Below are 6,589 nucleotides of genomic sequence, written 5' to 3' on the forward strand. Positions count from 1 at the left end.
ACAGCCCTGGGCGTGTTACTTGTGTGGTTTCTACTTAAGTGACTCCTTTGAAGGCCTACCTTTTAGCTCTGTGACGTGGGATAGTACACCTGGGGAAGGATTTCACACAGTCATGGACAGTCCTGGGTTTGGTCACAACTCTCTGTGGACGGAGAAATTCACAGGCCAGTGTGAAGGGAACTGCTGATGTCACACTTTATTTCTGCTCTGCCTTAAAAAAAAAAACCCTCAATGACTGTTATTATATTTATAGTCGTACACCCAGGCAGCATGGACGTGAGACTTCAGCCCCACGGTGTCGAGGAACAGAATGTGCCAACAACCTGGATGAACTTGGAAGTGGATTCCTCTCCAAAACGTTCAGATAAGGATCCAGCCTGGCTAATACCTTGCGACAGTGTGAGGTTCTTAGCAGGGCCTGGTCCCGCGTATTCCGACTTCTTGCCTGCAGAGCTGTGAGATAATAAAAAAATATTCATTGCAGCACTGTATGCAAGAGCCAAGACATGGAAACAACTCAGATGTCTATGACCAGAGAACAGGAGAAAGAAGATGTGGTCCGTATATACAATGGAATATTACTCAAGAATGAAATAATGCCAATTGCAGCAACATGGATGGCCCTAGAGATTATCCTACCAAGTGAAGTAAGTCAGACAGAGAAAGACAAGTATGAAATGAGATCACTAATATGTGGACTCTAATGAAAAAATGGTACAAAAGAACTTATTTACAGAACAGAAACAGACTCAAAGACTTTAACACCAAACTTATGGTTACCAAAGGGGAAACACTGGTGGCAGGAGAAATTGGGAGTCTGAGAGTGGCATATACACACCCCTGTGTACTTACAGTAACAAGGACCTATCGTATAGCACAGGAGCATCTATTCACTGCCGTGTGAGAGCCCAAACGGGAAAAGAACCTGAAAAAGAATGAAAGCATGTATCTGTACAATTAAATCACTTTGCTGTACACCTGCAACCAACACAACATTGGACGTCAACTATCGCCAAAAAAATGAAGAAGATAAAACCCAGAAATTTTAATAAGACAGAATTTTGTCGTACACAAAACTCTGGATGGTGGTCTAAGTTGGTGTGGTGACGCATGGCCAGTAATGGCCTAGAATCCATCATTGCCTTGCCACCTTCGGCACACGGCATCCATGGAGTGGTCTGGATGGCCGCTCCAGCTCCTGCCTTCATGATATACTCTGCGTAGTAAGAAGGAGAAACGTTCAAGAGGAGGGTGTGCCCTTCTACCCCCCCCCCCGCCTTCAAGGACAAGACGTGGAAATTGTACATAGTTCTTCACAGCCCAGCTCATCAGCCAGAACTTGGTCACATCACCCCATCTGGATGCAAGGGAACTGGGGAGAGCACGGAGCGGCCATGTGTCCCCTGGAGACTTACTGCTATGGAAGAAAGAACAGATGATAGGGGAAAACTGGTTGCCTCTTCCCCCAAGGGGAAGAAAAGATTCTTATCAAAAGCAAGATAAAATATTTAATATGGAGTTCCCATGGTGGTTCAGGGTAATGAATCCAACTAGTATCCATGAGGATGTGGGTTTGATCCCTGGCCTCTATCAGTGGGTTAAGGATCCGGTGTTGCTGTGAACGGTGGTGTGGGTCACAGACGTGGCTCAGATCCTGCATTGCTGTGGCTGTGGTGTAGGCCGGCAGCTGTAGCTCCAATTTGACATCTAGACTGGAAACTTCCATGTTTCTTAAAAAGCAAAAAAAAAAATTTCATTAAAGTCTAGTGTCTTTTGTTATTAGAGTTCTCCAGAGAAACAGAAATTTGGGTATTTCTACTCAAAGCTCCATATTAACTGGATACACACACAGATTTATTTCAAGCCATTGGCTTAGGTGATTGTAGGGGCTGCCAAGTCTGAAATCTGTAGGGCAGGTCAGCGGGCGGGAAACTCAGTCAAGAGCTGATGTGACCATCTGGAGGCAGAATTCATTTTTCCCTAGGAAACCTCAGTAGGCTCTTAAGCTCCTCTCTCATCCAGCCAGAGACGTCTTCCATGGAGTGAAATTGGCTCCACTAACCACGCTTAGGAAATAGCTCCACTGCAACACCGGATTAGGGTTTGATGGGATAACTGGGGACTCTAGCTAAGTTGACATATCAAACTAACCATCCTGCCCTTGATGCAAAACAAACAAACAAACAAATTAGGCTTTGAAAATATTTCCGTAACCCGACAAAGGCCATTATACTCCATTTGGTTATCTTTTTTTTATTGTTCAATGAATTTTATTACATTTACTGTTGTACAGTGGTCATCACAACCAAATTTTATAGCATTTCCATCCCTATGGTTATCTTTTACATCTCAGTATTTGCACATAGTTTTAGGCTGCCCACCATCCTCCTCTCCTTCCTGCATTAGGGAAATCCACCTTTCTTTCTTTTTTTTTTTTGGTCATGCTCTTGGCAGGCGGGAGTTCCTGGAGAATCCACCTTCTGTGAGTCTCTGTGAGTCTCCATCTACCACTTTAGAACCTTCAAAGGCCAGATCCTGGCCCTCCTACCCTCAGCGGCTTGGTGACTTAAGCCTAGCCAGTTGGGTACTCTACCCGTGACCTTGATCAGGAATGGGTTTCACCACTTCGTTTGGGGCTCTGTCAGGTGGCAAGGGCAGAAGCATCTGGCCAGCACCCTCGCCAGGCTGCTCTTGGAAAGTTCCCAGGGCCCCGGGTTCCCACATAGCCTCCTTGGTTCATGCCTATTCTGTAAGCGTGCTTTTTTCAGCCTCTCCATCGATTCTGCTAGAAATGGGATATCTCTTTGTTGCTGTCGCTTTTGTAGTACGTTTAGGCTGACAGTCTCTGTTGTTTGTAACCCTAAACCCTAATTGATATGCACACAAAGCTTACAGCAAAAATCAAGCTTCGCGATGACATGTAAGAACATATTTTCAAGGAGTGTTTCTGGACTGGAACAGAGGCAATGCTGCTTCTTGGAGGATATTTAGCAACATCTGGAGATGAATGAGTTGTCCAAACCTGCAGGGGAGGGTGAGGGTGGAGGTGTGGGCTTTGTGCTCTGGCATCCAGCCTCTAGTGGGAGAGGCCAGGAATCCTGCTACACTCCCTGTGGAGTCAATAGTGCTGAAATTAAGAAGCTCTGCTTTAGGAAGTTCCCATAACGAGCCTGACTAGTACCCTTGAGACTTGGGCTTGATCCCTGGCCTTGGTCAGTGGGTTAAGGATCCTGCATTGCTGTGAGCTGTGGTAGAGTTCACAGATGAGGCTCAGATCTGGTGTTGCTGTGGCTGTGGTGTAGACCAGCAGCTATAGCTCCAATTCAACCCATAGTCTTTGACCTTCCATACGCCACAAGTACGGCCCTAAAAAAGCAAGGAAAAAAAGAAGAAAGAGTGTAAGAAATAAGACAAGGAGTTCCTGCTGTGGTGCAACGCGTGAATGACCCAGCTTGTCTCTGTGGAGGTGCTGGTTCCATCCCCAGCCTGGCTCGGTGGGTTAAGGATCCAGCATTGCTGGAGCTGTGGTATGGGTTGCAGCTCTGGCTCAGCTTCGATCCCTGGCCTGGGAACTTCCATATGCCGCAGGTGTGGCCCTAAAAGAAAAAAATAAAGGTACAAACAAAATCATGCCTTGGCTTTTCTACATAGGTTAGGTTAAAAGCAAGTAAAACTAGAAGCCAGGAAATCCATGATAGTAAATTTACACAAGAGGACATGACCAAAGCCGTGGGATAATTGCATGGAGCTGTTTAAGGAGTGAGATGCCTAGAACTGGATGACTAATTAAACACAGGGAATAGGAAAAGGAGGCCAATGGGATGATACCAAGGGTTTTGGGCTGGGCAACGTGGTGGACAGCGGTTCCCTGTTTTGGGATAGAAAATACAAAAGGAGGAGAGACGATATTGAGTGTCAGTTCTGTCGATGAAAATTTAATTAATTATCATGTTAAGAAGAAAAAAAAAGGAACTTTACTGGAGCCAAACTGAGGGTTATAACCCCAGAAGCAGGTTCTCAGAAAGCTCTGGGAGCTGTTCCACCTGTTAGAAGTCAAAGGCTCCGTCACGCACATTTTCAAGACAAAGGATCATCTATCAAAGTAAAGGACAGGTATTTTACATAAAGTTCACCAAGGTTCCCAGCTCAGGTAAATGGGTATACAGTGAGCCGCAGGTCACCATGACACCCTGCAGAGCCCGGAAAGAAGGCTATTGTTTTGAGGAGTGACATTGCTGGCCTTGGAAGAAAGGAAACCTTGATCTTTACAACGGAGCAGGCACTCCTGTCTTGGGGAGCCCTGGTTAATGAGTAAGGCAGAGGCACACTGCACCGTAGGGAGGGAGGGGGAGTCCCCCCACATAAAAAAAAAAAACACACACAGAGAGGTTTATGTTTAATTTTTTCTTGTCCTGCCTTAAAATATAAAGTTATTTAATCGGTTTGGACAGAGAGAGTTTGTAATAGGTGGGGCTGCCCCAGTGGAGCTTCTGAGATGTGGTTGTCTGTATAGGTCTGAGAGCCCAGGAGAAGCATCAGGAGAAACATCACGGCTGGAGACCTAAATCTAGGAATCGAGATCATAGAAGAAACAGTAAGAATGAATGAAAGTCCCCAAGAACCATAGTTAGATAAGAAGAGGATGTGGTTAAGAAGCCTCCCACACTGTGGGTGGGATTGTAAGCTGGGGCAGCCACTATTGAGAAGAGTGTGGAGGTTCCTCGAAAAACTGAAAATAGAACTCCCATATGATCCTGGTCATATATCAGGAAAAGACGAAAACTCTAATTTGAAAAGATACCTGCACCCCAATGCTCATAGCAGCCCTCTTCCAATACAATGTAAGTGTCCATTGACATTTCAGCAGCTTAAATGTCCATTGGCAGAGGAATGGATAAAGCAGATGTGGTGTACATATACAATGGAATATTACTTAGTCCTAAAAAAGAATGACATGATGCCATTTGCAGCAGCATGGATGGCTCTAGAGATGATCATGCTAAGTGAAGTAAGTCTGAAAGAGAAAGACAAATTCCATATGATATCACTTATATGTAGGCTCCAAAAGATAATACAGATGAACTTGTTTACCAAACAGAAACAGACTCATAGACTTAGAAAATAAAAAAAAAAAAAAAAAGAAAATAAACTTATGGTTACCAAAGGGGAAAGGGGAGGGGAGGGAGAAGTTAAGAGTTTGGGATTAGCAGATGCAAACTACTACACACACACACACACACACACACACACACACACACACACACACACAAGAGATAAAAAACAAGGATCTACCATATGACATAAGGAACTACAGGCAATGTCTTGGGATAACCTATAATGGAAAAGAATCTGAAAAAGAACATGTATATATGCATCACTGTGCTGTATATCCAAAACTAATGCAACATTGTAAATTGAATTCTTCAATTTTAAAAATTAAACAAAATAGAAGAGGATGTGGTTAAGAACTGGGAGGAACAGGCAGAGCTTGAAGGAAGAGACTGGCCAGGAGCACCCACAGGTCCTTTGTCACAGGGGCCAAGGAGACAGAGCAAAAGGCCAGCAGGGCAAACGTGGCCCAAGTTCCTGGAGAAGATGACCTGAGCCTGGGCCACGGGACCAAGCAGCAGGGGCGCCACCGTGGGAACTTGACAAGAGCCCTTGCTTGCCCCAGAGGCGAGGAGGTGGGGACAGTGACTTTCTCTCTCTTAACCGACTTGGGTCAAAATGTGCGTGGAGTGGAGGTCTTGTTGTGAACAAGGGACTTGGGATCTGGGCTGAAGCTCCGTCTCATTCTCTATGCTGGGAGGTGGGTGGAGAGAGAAAGTCCCCTTGGGTCTATCTGGTGAGAATCAGCAATGAAATTAGAGAGTGCTGGAAGCCATCCAGGTGTCCATCTGAAGGCTCCCTGCACGAAGCAGGGAACATCCCCCCAAGGGATCACTCCGAATAAGTGAGAAGGAGCGGGGATGGTTTCTCCTTACAGATGTGGGTCTCATCTACAGGCTGTGTCTTGTCGTTAAGGGAGAAACACAAGCTATGGAACAACGCTTAGGGCGTATTCCTCCTCATATAAATACACGTATTTGCTCATGTTTTCAGAAAGGCTAGAAGGATGTACAGAACTTACAACGATGGTCATCCATGTACTGGTGTGGACGAGACAGGCTGGAGGGACGGCTTCCATGAATATATTTAGTATATAGTTCTCTTTGGAACAGTTGCTGAAATAGCAGCAGCCTCTGTACACCGATGCCAAATGGAAATGTAGAGAAAGAGTTGAAGGAAACAGAAAAAGTAGCTTTCACTGCCAGGCGAGGTGATACAGCAGGCGAGTGCCTCAAGGACGCTGCGCCCTTGAGGGGGAAGTGAGGGGTCTGATAGGTTCGAGGAGGAGGGCGTGATCAGCTCACGGACACTTTCCTAATTGGTTGGTGGTGAGGTCACTGGGAGTCAGCATCATCAACCTTCTGGTCCCACGTGGTCTGAGGTCTCCGTGCTTGTGGGCAGCAGAAAGTTGACGTCTTCCACCCAGTGGGGCTTCAGCATCTGCAAAACAGCTCCAAGGACACGGCTCAGAATATTATCT

General features: G+C 45.7%; 1 long non-coding RNA gene across 1 annotated transcript; it reads right to left on the minus strand.

Annotated features, from left to right (window-relative positions):
* Positions 1–313: 313 nt before the first annotated feature.
* Positions 314–6,270, minus strand: LOC102166913 (uncharacterized). The gene is made up of 3 exons (XR_002338076.2): positions 6,131–6,270; positions 853–925; positions 314–453 (listed from the first exon to the last, which is right to left on the minus strand). It is a non-coding gene; the product is annotated as an uncharacterized LOC102166913 (long non-coding RNA).
* Positions 6,271–6,589: the final 319 nt, after the last annotated feature.

The sequence above is a fragment of the Sus scrofa genome, chromosome 13, assembly GCF_054392235.1.
Source record: "Sus scrofa isolate SSC_HxYL_T2T_F1_AM1 chromosome 13, Sscrofa_HxYL_maternal_Yorkshire_Landrace_v2.0, whole genome shotgun sequence".
NCBI lineage: Eukaryota > Metazoa > Chordata > Mammalia > Artiodactyla > Suidae > Sus > Sus scrofa.